The following is a 16508-nucleotide window of genomic DNA, read 5'->3' as shown; positions in this document are numbered from 1 at the left end:
CAATGAAGCAATCATAGAGCAGAGAAAAAACCCTAATCTCCTAAGAAGCAGTTAAATGAACAATAGAACACTCCAGTCTTGGCCAAGGAGTGGTTTCAGGTGATAATCATTATACCCTGCAGAACTTTCACTGATCAAGTGCTTTAGGCAAATAGTAAGACAAATCCTCCCCAGCTCAGCCCAGCAATGTGTGAACAAGTGGCACAGCATGACATTCCTTGGTTTCTGTGTATGCCAGCAGGGTCCCAGGATGTCAGTACCAAGTTATAAAATAAGCCAGATTAAAATATCTTTGCCACAATTATGGAGACACTTCAGTCCCTTCAGAGACTATGCCATGAGGATCATTGATGGATGGACAAGATGTTCTACAGACAAGTAGATGGAATAAGAGAAGAAGGTATATGGACTCCTTTCCTATGGACATTTGGATGAAGAGGTTTTAGTTTTCTTTAAAAAAATGTTTGATTTCAGTTAAAAAATGATAAGAATAATCTGCCACACTCCATTAAATACCATATTTTAGACAGAGAGTTCCTGTTCTTCTGTTTGGGTGAGCTCTTATGGTTATTAATATGTACTGGGTTAAGAAGAGTTATCATCATGGGCCAACCAGACCCAACTTGGGAAAAATAGCTTAATTTATTACCAATCAAATCAGAGATGGATATGAGAAATAAAACCAAATCTTACAACACCTTCCCCTTACACCTCCCTTATCAGACTTAATTTTACTCCTGATTTTCTCTACCTCTTCCCCTTCAGCAGTACAGGGGATGGAGAATGGGGGTTGCGGTCAGCTCATCACATGTTGCCTCCTTCCTCTGCAGGGGAAGGATTCCTGATGCTCTTCCCCTGCTCCAGCAGCAGGTCCATCTTAGAGCCAGCTGATTTTGTCTTCATCAGACATGGAAGAAGGAGGGGAGAGAACCAAGGGAATGCAGGCAGTGTCCTCAGATGTTCTGGGTAGGAGATGTTCATGGGTTTTATGAGCAGTGCTAACACACTATGTCTTTTGCAAATTAGTACATTGACAGGAAATTACTTCAGAGCTAATTAGAAGCTGGTTAAAGGAGCTCTTCCACTTTGTTGCTTCGTTTTCTGTCTTGTGACAATTGTCACTAGAGCTGTGTGGAACTACTGATTCCCACAGTGTGGATTTTCAGAAGGCAAGTGAGAACTAATGGGTGTAAGCAGGCAATGGCTGCCCTGCATCCCCTTCCCTTCCACAGCACACAAGCTGATCCCCCAGCCCTCTTGCACTACAATGGATCATAAACATCACATGGTGATCCCCTCTCCCTCTACATCACACAATGTTAGATGAGTATTTTGCTTTTTGCCCTACTTAAAACTCACCATTGGCCTCTGTTACAGGATTCTATATTCTGTGAGCCCTTTACCACAGCCCAGTTATCTGGTTCCTCCTCTCCATGTGAAGAAGCTTTAGAAAGAATTGCAAAAATTTCACTGCAAAAATGCCAACAGCAAAGCTTGGGAGAGAAAATCTCTTATTTCTTTAACATTTTGAGATAGTTAGCTTGATTGTGCCCAGAGAGTACAAGAAAGCATCGTATAACACAGGGCTCTGGAACCTGCATTCGATTTGAACACAAGAAACAATGAGAAGAGTGATTAACAAATAATATGCTAATGAAAGACCCCCAAAGTGACAGCGATGTTTGAGTTAGTGTGTGATGTATAACAAAGCCTCTTTGAAACCAAATTCTGAGCTATAAATCTCGGAAGCTTCTAATTATTCACCATTCCAGAGCCATTTCTTTCAGAGTTTGCTGAGTTTCCAGTTTTGTTGTTTCTAAGAACAAGAAGTGCCCCACTTCAACACAGAGAGGCTGGATAAATTAGGAAACCTACACAGAGATAAATGCCAGAAGTAAAGCATACAGACTCTCCCTCTCCGTTCATATTACCCTGCCAACCCAGTTTGAAGATGATTATCTTGTTAGTTTATATAGATGTCATTGTTGTTTCCCCTGTGCCTTTAGGTTTATGTGATCCTTAAACAAAATGAAGATTAAACTCATGACTCCAGCTTCCTACTAGTGTTGAAGTTAATGTTCTTGTGGGGAGGACAGAGGGGATTGGAAACACAAAAGCAGGACCTCTGGGCTCTCTGCAGATGCTGCACAAGCTCAGACCAGTAATTTTCTTTCTTTGCGCTCCAGGGCTCAGACACACAAATAAATGAGAGATGTCATCTGATATTCAGTAAATATGTGTACATACTTTTAGCCCATAGCAAAGGGAAGATAATTCAGGACCGTTTTACCTGCATTAAAAGAGCACTCACTCCAATTATTTTGCATTTTATGAACATACGCAGAAACCATTACCATGGATCAGCTGACACTAAGTAGTACATTAACCACAGAAACTTAGCCCTGTGTCTACACCAGTGTTTTCCCTACCTGTGAAATTCTGCAGTTTTCCTCATGGAGATGTTGTATAGCTATAACATTTGCAAGCCTTCATCCGGATGCACTAGAATGATATAAGGTAAAAAATGTCCCTGGATGACATAATCTGGAAATTCTCCTTGTGAATGAAGTGATGAGAGGAAGACAAAATTCCTCTGCCATATACTTAACAACCACACTGTCACTGATTTGTAAATTAAAAGTGGGAAGTCCATACAAGAATTTAAGGTATTTATATAAAATCTGTGTTGTTTTCACAGTTCCACTGATTCCATCATCTTCAAAGGAGCATTTAGCACGCTCTTACCCATCTGAACCCCCACTGAATCACATTTCAAAGTCATTTACAAGCTATAACAAAACTATAACAAAACTAAGCCCAAAGAAGGCTCAAACACAGCAAATGCAGGACCAGAATGAGTCTCACCAGAATAAAGCAACCAGTCAAAGACAAGCCTCATGCTTCCTGCCTAGAGCTTATACCAGCAGACTGCCAAACTCATTCCATTTTTGGACATTAACATTAAATGAAATCCAGATAACACAAATCAGCTTGGAAACCTGTGATTAACCCAAGGATATTTTCCTCTTCATTTGGAAAAATTGATACCAGTTTTGCACTCATATTGCACACCTGGCTTCTAATAGGATTATTTCAATTTCTAAACCAGTAAGATAGATAAGAGGAAAGCCAGGATCCATTAAAAATGGAGGGGAAAAAACAGGAAAAAAAAGTCTAATTGGGCAAATTATTCATTCCAAAGCCAGCCTGAGTTTTATGAAATGCAACTGAAATATCACTGTGTAAAATACCCAGTTAACTGTCCATGTTTCATTTATATTTAATAGAGGAATGAATCTCCCTGTTAAAATTATGTGTAGCCAAGAAATGTATATATTTTAATAAGGGGATATTGCTTTTTCTATTTGGATGAGTTTTCTCTAACAAACCATTTTCATTGTTTTTCATTCAAGCATAGCCACCAAAACCAAATTAATACATGTGAATGTGGAGAAGTGATGATTTTGTGAAGAAGAGATGATCTCCCATTTGTGAATGCCTCTGTAGAGGTTTACCCCTCTGAACAATGTCATCCCCTCCAAACTCATTTACTCATCTACAGTAGTGAAATGGTTAAAATGGAAGTGGAATCACAACACAACACAACAATTCATGACACTGAAATTGATTTTTCTGGTCCTGCTGGAAGTGACTCAAGGCCCCTGCAGCCACTGGATGGGATGATAACATCTTCTGGGTCAGAAACAGACCACTGGAAACTGCTGGTGTTACCATGGTTTAAGATGAGGCTGGTACTGTATAGAGTGCCTGTGGCAGAGAGGGGAATGAGCAGGCTTAGTCAGAGCTCTGTTTCTCTGGAAACATCTCTGTCCATCCTGCCTTTCATTTTGTTGCTGTGCCTGCGGACCATCGCTTGAAGGATAAACTATGGCTCATTGTTACAGCACTGTGATGATACATCCAAAACATATGGGATATACAAGATCACAGAGCTGGTATTTCAGAGGCTACTGTGTATACATGGTGTGCTATGTCAGGATAAGAACCAGGATATTTCCTTGCACCACTGTTCTAAGTAGTGCTGAGAGCCATGATCCCATGGGCACTCCCACTTCTTTCTCTTCAGGTCCCTAAAACCTACACCATTTACAGGGAGAAGAATCAAATAAAGAGACATGCTGCAATAACACGTTAACCAAGCTTGAAAACACTCCCTGCATTTGCAGCCTAGGCTCAAATAGCTTAGCATAGCTTTTGGAATAACAATGAACACTATTTTGGCAAATGAGACTTTGGGTTGTTGATCAATTCACCCGTGAACTCTTTCAGAAACCAGGAACATAAGCTTGCTGGCTCAGTGCCATGCTGGTTTTCCTTTAATTTAAGAACAAAAATGTTCAGTTGTTGAGTAGAATGTTTTTTACACACTGACAGATTGTCAAATATTCTGAAATATATGTTGTTGGGCCTCTTGTTTAAATCTAGACTAAGAAACAAGGTCCAGGCTTGAGAGAGGCCCGCGCAAACCCCATGGAGTTCAACAAGGCCAAGTGCAAGATACTACACCTGGGCTGGAGCAATCCCAAGCACAAACACAAGCTGAGTGAAGAATGGATCAAGAGTAGTCCTAGAAGGACTTGAAGGTGTTGGTTGATAAGAAGCTCTGCATGGGTGCTCATAGCCCAGTAAGCCAACTCTGTGCTGGGGTACATGAAAAGGAGCATGACCAGCAGGTTGAGGGAAGGGATTCTCCCCCTCTACTCCACTCTCATGAGACCCCACATGCAGTCCTATGTCCAGCTCTGAGGCAACAACACAAGAAGGATGTGGTCCTTTTGGAGGGAGTCCAGAGGAGGGCCAGGAAGATGATCAGAAGAGATGATCCCTGGCAGTGTTCAAGGCCAGGCTGGACAGGGCTTGGAGCAATCTGCTCTAGGGGAAGGTGTCCGTGCCCATGACAGGGGTTGGAACTGGATGAGCTTTGAGGTCCCTTCCAATCCAAACCATTCTAGGATTCTATGAAACACTATAATATATTAAATACACATACACAACCTGAGAAAGCTGTTTAACCACTTGACTCCTGCTGGATGTTCCTACTTTGTCCATGCAGAGCCCCTTGTTGTGCTTTTCAGTGCCTTAGAAACAGCAGGTAGACAATACTTGCTCTTCTACTGAATGCTACAAGTTGTATTACTGATTGCTCCAGTCCATTGAGAGAGGAAATACCTGCTATGCTGGTGAATCTGTGAGATACAGGTAGGTACAATCCCTTTCTGGGCTGATGAGTCTTCTGGCTGTGTTTAAGAGCATACACAGTGGGGGACTGACTATCCCACCTCCAGCCAAATAGCCCATAATGCCATTTTTGTGTTGGAGGACAACAGTAGGATGTATGTAAGAAGCAGGGAAGGAGAATGAAATAATAACAAAATGGCTAAATTAACAGCATTAATGCATTAATCCTCTTTACCTGGTCCCCAGGCAGCTGTACAAGGCAAAGGCCCCTTGTCCTGATGCTTACAGCTCAGTTAACAATTCTGGTGGACAAAACTTCCTCCCCATTTTCCCACAGATAAAACTATATTGAAGTTTTTGATGGCTAAAAAAGAAAACCATTCTTTTTCCTTCCCTGACAGCCTTGTTTTTCTGTTCTTTGTCACTCATCAGTTTTGCCTGCTTAAAACATCTCTGTTCTAATTTAAAAGGTACATGGTACCCACATTGCAAAAGTATAAACACAGACTGAAGTGCACGACGAGGAAGAAACTGTTTTGTTGAATGTTTAAGGAAATGGACTTTATACCAGTCAAACACAGCAGTACACAAAGCTTTCCCATTAGCACAACAAATTGTGTTATATCAGGTTTTTCTGTTTGTCTCATGTTCAGTGTTTCTGACACACAGAGCAATACTCAGCATGTAAAAGTGACAGAAAGAGAGGTGGTTCTGGACGGGTAAGAAACAAAGAGAAAAGAGAGAGCTCAACCCAAATGAGCAATCTGGTGAGTTAAGAATTTTAACAAGCCTAGCAAGTGGAAAAGAACATGGAAACCTGGGCTGTCATAGGTGATACTGCATCGGGACACAGAGAATTAACTCCAAAAGGGATTCCAGATCACAGGGGTTTTAGCAACCTATCTGGGTTTGTGCCCATCCTTCTCCCTGTTTTCCTTCACAGTCTTCAAAAATGAATGAATATCATCTTCCAGTTCAATACAGGGCTGAACTGGATGAGCAAGAACACTCATAAAACTACAAAAAGCAAAGACAAAGCAAAATGCAGGGGTACTGGCTTACAAAGACTGCTAACGTCTGATGATGCTATGCTGCCAGCTCATATTTAGTGCTATGTAAACTGGCTTGGCTAAGTCAATGACTGAATGACATTGTCAAAGGAAAGCACCTAAGGAAATAAGGAAGGATTTTAACCCACCACACCTCTACATTTCACCTTCACAGTAGTAACAAATGCTGTGACCCCCTATAAGTTTGCAAGCGCTTTATCCCATGCAATCAATATTTCCAGGAATAGCAGGATACTGAACTTTATTAATTGTATTTCACAATCAATACTGAATGACTTTCTCCACCCACCCACCCTGATGTATCAGAATCCATTGGAGTGCTTGCTCTCTAAGTCTAATGTAACTGGGTGCAGAGAGCTTCCCAGGAAAATCCCTCCTTATTCCTGTTTTATGAGGCAGCAATGACATTTTCCTGGCCCACGGAGCCTCCAGAGTCTACAATAAAAGCCTTTCCCTCAGCAGTAGCACATAACACACATCTTGCTTACACCACGCCACCTATTTTTAGTAAAATCCTAAGAACTGCATTATCTTTGGGATTTCTGCTTTTCTGTAAAACTCATTTTTAAACAGACCAATGAGCTTGTAAGTTTTTAGGGTGGAGGAAAAAAAAAACTAGATTGTGTCAACCATGTTTCCAAGGGAAACTAATGAAGAGCTATAAGAAGAATAATCATTCAATGCCATTTTCACATAACATCTTAATACATCCATAATATGACCTAAGGGTGGAGGTATGTTCCAGACCTCTTCTGCATAGTCCTGTGGCGGTTGCTATGACCATGACAAAATTGCTGCCAATCTCCAGGCTAGTCCTCTCATTCAAGCTGTGCAGCTCATCCTTTTATGCGTGGTACGTTCCCTGGTGTGCCTATCGATAGCTCTTGAAATGTACAAAATGCAGTAAATATTCATCCATCAAGTCTCACAATTCCCTCTTAGGGAGTCAGGCAATTTTTTATCCAGCTTACACTTTGTGAAGCCAAGGAAGAGTCTCCTAAGGAGCTGCACAGCATCAGTGGTGGAGGCAGGGGGAGAGTACAGGTCACAGTGCCCTCAATGTCACCACGGGAAAACTCAAAGTGAAAATATCTGGGATGGGAAATAAAAAGCCCTTATCATCTATTCAGCTGTTGAATTTTTCTCAGAGAGGCTGTGGCTGGGTGCACATTTGTCAGTGTTTCAAGCAGGCAGCCCTTATTACTGATGCCTGAGTGTCCAACTGAACATCTGCACCTTTTTGTTCCTTCAGGGAGCATTTGGCCAGCTTTTGTTTTGTCTCAGCAAGCTTGTAAGGGAATCTGCCTTGTCCTGGAGCCAGGCACAGTGAAATCATGAGGGTTTTGACTCATTCTTATTGAAAACTTGCCTCAGAAGCCAGCTTCACATTAAGAGTGGCCACAGAGGTTCATATCTCCACCTTTCTTACTGCAATGTGGAGCCAAGCGTTGATTATTCCAGGACCTGTCCCTCAGGCTGCTGGTGAGACAGTGCTGGCATCTATAACGACTTGGTCTCTCAGGTAGAAGTCAAGACCTTGTGCATACAGTTATCCTTGGGGAAGTGGGGAAACAAATACACTGCCAGGCTGAGCCATATGAAACAAGCTGCCTCTCAGCTTCATTATCATAAGTGTTTCTTGTTCAGCTCATTACATGAACTCAGTTCTCCATGTATTTCCTCCCAAATTTGTTAGTGGTCTGATATATCCACTTCACTTCCCTCCTCCAACTGAAAACTCCTCAATCACTGCCGACTCTTTTTCAGCAAACCCTTCATTTCATTAAAATTTAATTATTGGTTTAATTAAAATAGGCAAGCAGCAGTGTGCGATGTGTAGGGTTTTTTATGGCTGAAGGAGATTGCAAAGTCCCCATTCATTTCCCAAAGTAGCATCTGCAAAAAAATGGGGCTGCCTTTTTATAGGCCAATTCTCAGCGCTGCTTTCAAATGCATCCCACAGCCATTCATATGGATTAATTCGGGCAGTGAATCAGATCCTGCTCATTGGCTGCCTTTCAGAGTATACTGACGATGCTCCGGGAGCCCCACGGTAGAGCCCTGAGAGCTGATGGGACTCTCCAAATGATTAATTAATCCTCATTCAGGCATTTTTCAGTATGATTCTATGATTTATTCACATTGCAAAACAAATTTAGTCTCGGTGAAATGGGCAGCTTAGACAAGCCTTGTGTGACTGACAATTGCTCTGTTATACCCACAGAAAATGTGAACAGGGCAAGGTTCTCCTGTATGGGTGAAACTTGTGCTGTGACACAGGATACCACTTCATAGGATACTCAGACCCTAGTTTCTGCACTAAACCTGATAGCTGGAGGGGTGGCCCAGTGTCAGGCAGCCTTTGGTCCCAGTGGGACTTAGAGGCAAGACTCTATTACTTTAAAGAGAGAGAAAGAGTGATGCTTGACTCATCCCTCAATGTCTTCTCAAGCATCCCTGTCTCCCTACCCAGTATCTCAGGAACAAAAGCCTACACCCAGTAGGAAATCAGCACAAAGCAGACAACATACCATAACTTGGCTTTGGCCACCATTTGAGGAGATTTCCAGCTGCCCCACAGAAAAGGCAGGGAAGGGACAATGACACTCTGGAGTAGGTGGATATAGTTCTAGAAGCAGAGGCAACACCCCATAAGGAGTAGCATGAGATGCAGTGCAGTCCTAGTGCAGTCATGGCTTCCATGAGAACTAACTTCATTAGTTGCTAATTGTTTTCAAGTAGTAAAAATGACTTTGACCTCACAACAAGGATGTGAATCTTTAGACTCCCTTAAATTCCCAAACCATCTGGTCTTTGGATTGTTTCTTTAATCACTCTTTGCATCAGTGAACTGAGTTTCCAAGAGCTCTGTGGCTCCTTGTATATGCTGGTTATAAAATAAACACAACAAAAAGCAGGATATTGGCTTTCAAATATCTTCTGCTCATGCTTCTAGGCAATACTGAGCTGCCTTCCCAGGGTTTTGCAGTCTATCTCTTCAGCCATAGTGAAGAAATAAATGAGAGAGGGAGCCCTTCATTTAAAAGCAACCCACCAGACACTTCTGCAAGTGTCTACAATGACCTTCATTTACCCAACCCTCTCCAGCAACTCTAGCTGAGAATGCAAGTACAGAGCCGGGAACAAAGTGTGCTGTTTCAAAAGGCTTTTACATCTTCTTTTGTACTTGCTGGAAATCTACTCTCATCATTTTTCATTTTAAATACCTTCCCATATATGCCTGGAGGTTGTGGATCTCTTTTCGTTACAAAAAGTACAGGTCACTCTGAAAGTAAAGATCTAATTTTCCACATTTCCACTGTGTTCCTGGGAACTCTGGCAGCACTTGAGAAAATCAAGTTGAAATGCTGGTACCCCTATACTTTTCTTCTTAAGGTAAGAGTATGGTATGATGGTTAAATGGAAGGATTTCTCATTTCTTCTCCACATGGCTTGAATGAGCAATACCTCATTAACCCCTTGTTGATGCTAAGAGTCTATGTGGCTCCATGGATCCTATTGGATCTTAATAGATCCATGGATAGGTCCATAGGTCCTATTCAGAGTTATTAACATCATAAAAATCCGTTACAGTTTAGAAAAATTTACAGCCACATATTGACCATAGGTCTGAAGAAAAGGGTACCTGGAGTATCAGATAGGGCTTCTTACTGGCATGCTTACAGGAGAAACAATCCTAGGCTAGACACACTTTCAGTGTGAGCCAGAAGAGCCACAGGAGCTGGTTTGATGCTCTTATGTTCACTCTGTCTGAGCTCTCTTGTCTTCATCAATAACATTAGACTCACATCACAAGGGCTTGTGAGACTTTGCAACTTTGAGCTGCTCAGCTGGAAGGAGCCATATAGGTGTAAACATAATTGTGTATTATTGAGGAATGCTGCTGTAATAAACAGTCTGTGTTAACCAAGTATCCAGCTGCAATATTTCTGTTTATGTCAGCACCTTAAAGTCATTGATCTGCAATAAACTCGGTGTAGGGAAAAGAAGCTGATCCAAAGGTCAGAGAAGAGAAATGCAATTTTCCCCCATCACAGCCTGAGCTAGCAAGGCTGGAGAGCTGCAGCACAGAGCTCAGCCAGGGGAAATGTGGCTGCATAAAGCTTCACTCCCTTTCCCATTGCTAGAGCAGCACTCAGGGAGATGACCCGAGATCAAAGATGCTTGTGGCAGCAGTCTGCTTGCAAGACTAATCACCATTAATCTACTTGGACTGGCAGATTGCAGGTACCCACCCACTGTGTGTGCTGCTGTACCAGAGATGCACAGGCACTGTTCAAAGTGAGAGCAAGCCTCCCCATAGCCCTGCGTGTGGCAGCAGCAAGGTGAGCTCTGTGGGTGTCGACTAACAGGTTTTGTTCCAAACAGAGTCTTTGAACTAGGAGCTGCCTCATTTCGTTTTATCTGGGATCGGGAGAGTTGCTGAACAACAGGTATCATGAAGAGCGCAGGTGGATGTGCCTAGGGCACATGCTGTTGAATGTACAGTAGCGTAAAACTCTGTACCTGAGTGCAGTATGTTGCAAGCTTTATCCCTTTATCCCCCATCTTTCCCCAAAGGCAGACCCATAATCTCATAACAGAAACCTGAAAACCTCCTTCTCAAACAGATCCCAATGTGTTTCCTTTCCCATGAGTAGCAGTGGCTATTCTGCCCCTCTGAACAACTTGGGATGCTCCTTTATCCCTTATCCTACAAGGCAGCTTCGCTGCTTGACTCCCCTTCCTTCAGTGAGTGACCCAGAAATCTGGTCTCTTGACTCCCTTGTCACCATGCATCACAGGACCACACTTGACACCAGTGTCTATGTCCTCCTATCCCAGAAATTACCTGGGACCATCCATGCTATTCCTGCCTTCCTGCAATATCCTTTTTTAGCTCCCTTCTCTCTCTTTCCCTAGCACTACAGTTCTGTAGAATGAATGCCATTTCCCAGTAGCTGGGCACCTTGGAAATGGGATTTATGGAATACAGTGTGTTCCTGCCACCTGATCTGCCAGGTCCATGGCTTGCCACCTCTCTGCTCCATTCAGAGAGTCTGGAACAGGGCTCAGGTGGAGGGGAGCAGAGAGCAAACAAGAAAGCAGATTGGCTGTGTCCCTTTCCATGCACCAACATGTGGGAGAGAAGGGGTGCTTTAAAGGCAGAGGGCTAGCAATTACAAGAAACAGGGCTAACAAAGGGTGCCAGGGCTGGCTCCAGTGATAAAGCAACAGAAAAATAGCACAGTATCATCACCTGCCAGCTCCTGCCTTTAATCCTCCTGAGTCGGCACATCCATAATTGGGGACTTGTCTCTACCATCTAGGGCACTTGGCAGCCCGAAGCTCTCCTCCCTAGAAGCGAGATGTGTGATCAGATTAAAGTCTATTTCATGTTCCCCTCATGCAGGTTTCTGTCGTGCTCACTGCTCCCCCTGATGTTTACATATGATGGGCTGACTCATTTCCACATGAAGAGCTGACATTTCCCTCTCAAATCCAGTGCAGGGGTCACTGGTTGCTACGTTAAAGGGAAAAAACTACAATGAAGAGGTTTTTTCTAATCACTGCATCAGACTATAAAGGAATGTAAATCACTGAGCAGTGTTTTTCTGTTAGAAGCAAGAGCAAGGTTACTTCAGGTAGTTCTCAAGAGCATTTTGATATTTCACACAATACGGCTGCATGCAGATGCTCACATGCATTCACACACACACCCTGCGGGAGAGCATGCTGTCACTGAAATCACTAGGAGAAGTTCATCATGGCATGAGGAAAGGAAGATGCTCTGATATTGAGGAGTGCTTCCATCCTGTGCTGCACCCCAGAGCTCTCAGCCTGTCTCTTTTTGTTCTCTGTCTCTTCCTGCCATCAGATAAACAGGGGTAATGCCCAGTCTACACTATGGCAAGGTCAAATGTGTTCTAATACAGCTATTAAGAGGAAGCACAGAAGTAAGCAGGGCACATATGGGACATATTGCTGTAAGGGCACTAATGCTAAGTGAAGACCAGATTTATCTGCATGTCTTGTCATCCGGTTATTCACAGAAACATCACACGACTTACAAAAAGGCCATCTGATGTATTTAACCTTGATTTTTGTATTCCCCCCAATGAAGCTGGGATAGTTCAAGGGAAGAGGAGAGGGGAGCAAACTAATAAAACTGCATGGCAAAATTGCTTTTCTTTTGTGACAAGTGTTGCATAGTGTGGGGAAGAGGATAGAAATTGTCCTGGCCTGGAGCATCCAGCAAAGGAATTAAAGGTGTTACAAGCACTGCTTCTAATGTTCTTGCACTAAAGATGAAGAACTGACTGTGAGGCACCTGCTAAAGCCCTGCTTCAGACAAACAATGGTAACAATTGAGGAGCATTTAAACACATCCTGAAGCCCACTGAAATGCTCTGAAGGGGTCTGCAAGCAGCCATGCTAAAGCCCTCTATGTCTACAACAAAGATACAGTGGGGGCAATGTCAGCAAACTGTCACCCAAAACAGGCAGCACAGTCGAGGGAAAAAAAAGCCAGGAGCCCATAATCATTTTATGATTCTAATTTAACTTTTATGAACATGTTTTGAGCTCCTCTAGTCAGGCTCTGGTATTGATCTTTTCAGTACTGTTAACTCATAACCAGACCATATTTGAAGACATAAACTTTAAGAGGGATAATAAAGAAGAGCCAGACTGCACTGGCTTTTTTCTTCTCAGCGCAGGGTCTGGGAGCTGTAAATCCTGCTGGAATCAGTGAAATTATGCAAGTGAAGATTAACTCCTGGCTGTGTCAGTTGTGGAGATAGCGGGCAGCAATGACATCAGTCTTTATTTCCAGTTCAAAGTGGAACTGTCTCGGGATATAAAGCAATGGGAGAGTAAGAATCTAATCGAGGTAGGAGAGCACTGACTTCTCTGTGCATGCTTTTGAGAAATGGACCAAATTGCAGCATTTTGACCCATTTCTGGACCACCTGCATAGTCTCACAAAATTACTCAGTGCTTAGATTAGGGGTCTGCCTTCCAAACCTAGTTTGAGCTAAGCAGGAGCATTTAGATCTTACAAATGCTGTTATTCTTTAGCAAGTGTGAGCACTAGTACATGGTAATGGGTATCTTGGCTTCTCTATACTACATGTCCACTCTGTGTTTTAGGTCAGGGAGGTTCATATAGCTTGCTCCATGTTTCTGATTTGTGGATAACATAAAAAAACCTCAATAACAATGTTAAGGGGCTCTTTTCTCTCCATGGTAACTCTACAGGATGGACAGTTTTCCTGCTTCTGGCAATAAAGGAACATGAAAATACATGGCAGGTTTTCTTTGTTAAATGGATCCTAATCTAATGAAGAGAGGGCAGGGGTGAGGAGGGCTATTGCTCTCTGCCCTGCCTGCACAGATCATAGAATCATGGAATGGTTTGTGTCAGAAAGGACCTTAAAGCTCATCCAGTTCCAACCCCCTACTACAGCAGGGACCCTTCTTGCTAGACCAGGTTGCTTCAAGCCCCATCCAACCTGGCCTTGAACACTGCCAGGGATGGGGCAGCCACAGCTTCTTAGTTTGAGCAGCAGGCTGAAGAATCTCATGGTGAAGCTTACCCAGTTCCTCTGAGGTCTAATGTGTTATTTGAATTTACAGTGCAGGCTGCTAAACTGTCAAGTTTAAGTGTGAATCTACATCTGCTTGCAGATAGACTTAGTGGTACTTGTGCAGACCTTACCCTGCCACATGCAGCTGGGAATTGCACATTGAATGTCACAGCCAAAAGGTGATGGTGAAGTCTCAAGAACTCAGTGACCCCTTTCATTTAAAAATGATCTACAGGTCTCAGTTTTCAGTTCTGAACAACGCCCTGAGAAAGGCAAGTTATTATAACTTCAGGTTTTGTTGCAAACACTTGAAATAGCACAACTCTCTTCATGCTCAGCATCTCCAATCCCCTTGACACCCTGCATCTCCCCAAGCTTGTCAATGTTGGCATGCATCCCACAGCCCTAATTCTGCATTTTCCATGACTCACACCACTCAGCATCTCTGTGCTATCACAAGCCAGTTGGAATTTAAACACAAAAGGGATCTTCACAACAATAAAAGGTTGTGTGGCACATCCTGCCAACAGTTGGAGCTCAGCAGAGAGTGACTGGAATGATGAGGGAACTCAAGGCAGAGACTTTTGAGGAAAGATTAACATTGTTAAAAATAGGCCACATGGGTAACTAATGACTGGCAGGGTCTGTGATAAAAGTCACTGTGTATTTAAGGGTATAAATCATCAAGAATAGAATTAAATTATTTAGAGTGCACAAAGGGCAGCTACTGGAGCACACTACTACAAGTGATGGCATTAAATAAAGTATGGGAGGAAAAACAGGGACATCACCTCCCCTCTCCCTCTAACTGAATTCTGTTTAACTCGGACTTGAACTAAAGCCTACTGCAGTCACTGTAAATTTCCCTCCATCACAGTGGTACCCATGCAAGAAGGTGCCAACTATAATTTACAATTACAACTCAGGTTTTCTGTAGAGACACATGTAATCCAGGACACTAGACTGGGAATCCCTCTTTGGTTTTGCCTCAGTAACCTGTCTGCCCTGCAAAACTGGCAGTATCTGGAAAGAGCCAGATCCTGTTCTCTTTATCCAGAGCAGCAGCTCACTGCAGCTGGCAGAGTTAGAGCCAGAAGGGATCATTGTGGCTCTTTAGTCTGACCCCAGTGGGTGACACACGGTCTTCCCATGCTGCATCTGCTTCACTGGGTAAGACAGGTACATATCATTGAACAGAATAAACACTGTATTTGTTGCTACTCTTTTCTCTGTGTGTCCTTAGAGTTACCATGGTATCAGCACAAAAATACACTAGATTTGACTCAGGGAAAGAAAGATATTTGCTTGTCGCTTCTCTTATTTCTCCCCACCCCTTAGGCATCCCCATTCCCTGGAGCTCATCCACACATCTCTCTGCAAAGCAACTGCCTTTCCTTTTGCACTGAGATCCATTCTGCAATTTTCTTTCCCTGCTGGGGTATTATCAGACAAATAAGATGTGCATGTGTTGAGAAACTCATAGTAAGCTATTCTGCTATCTTCCCAGGGTAAGAGAGCATGTGTGCCTAAGAAAACTCAGTAGCTATGCTGTATTTTGGTTTTCTAAGGTTTCAACTGTGGTTGCTCATGATTAACTATGGCAACATGTACATATTTTCTGTGAAGAGCTGTTTGAAAAGCCATATCCAGAGTAATAAATGGTTCATTGTTAGGCTAGCAGGCTATGTCTCACGGAGAATTTACTTGGTGCCTCTTAGTTCTAGTGTGGCTCAGTATTTCCATTAATAACCAGAATGACAACATAGAAAATAAACATATTAAATTTAGCCACAACACTCTCTTCAGAGCAGCTAAAATCACACCAGAGGATGGGCTTAAAATCCAGCATAGAAGAGACAACAAAATAAATACACAGTGGTGACAATTGGTTAAATAACTGTATAAAAGGGGATCTAGGGTTGCCATTAAGCTGATCAAGAGTCAAAAATGTCACAGTACTGAGAAGGGGGCAAACCATGCTGGGATACAGCAACATCAGTAAGGCCTGTGAGATGCATCAGGTCAACTTTTTGTTGATTTTGGACTGGTGTGGGCTGACCTGGAGAACTACAGCCCATTACAGGCACCACATGGGAGCTAAGGGATGGATCAGCCAGAGAGATGCTGGAGGAGAGCAGTGAAACAAGATCCAAGTTCTGGAGAGGATGACCTACAAGGAATCACTGCAGGAAACGGGACTGTTTGAAGAGCATATAAGAGAAGGCAGAAAGGGGGGGAAGAGAAATCTACTGTTGTGCATGAGGGCTGCAGCAAAGAAGAGAATAGTCTCCGAGTCTGGTACAGAAAGAACAAGAAGTAACAAAGTTAAATCTCATCAGAATCAGATACTAGGGTAACCCAAGTGATGAGAAGACCGATGAAGCACTGAAATAAAGAGTGTGACAAGACTGCAGCATCCTGTGTGGCCAGTGTTTAATTGGCTTCACAAACATCTGTTGAGCACTACATAATACAGTAAAACCTGCCCTGAAGCAGGCTGATAGACTGCAGCTCCCTCAGGGTGCTGTGTTCAGACATCCACCCACTGCCATGTTGCTTAAGCTACTAGTGTTTGCATCATTGCAGTGCTGGCACCCTGAGTAACCCTGCTTGGTAGTAACCATGCTTGTGTTTGAGACCTACATGCTGA

Source organism: Melopsittacus undulatus, chromosome 9, assembly GCF_012275295.1.
Source record: "Melopsittacus undulatus isolate bMelUnd1 chromosome 9, bMelUnd1.mat.Z, whole genome shotgun sequence".
NCBI classification, from domain to species: Eukaryota; Metazoa; Chordata; class Aves; order Psittaciformes; family Psittaculidae; genus Melopsittacus; species Melopsittacus undulatus.
The sequence above is the reverse complement of the archived record's forward strand: the minus strand, read 5'-3'. Positions refer to the sequence as shown.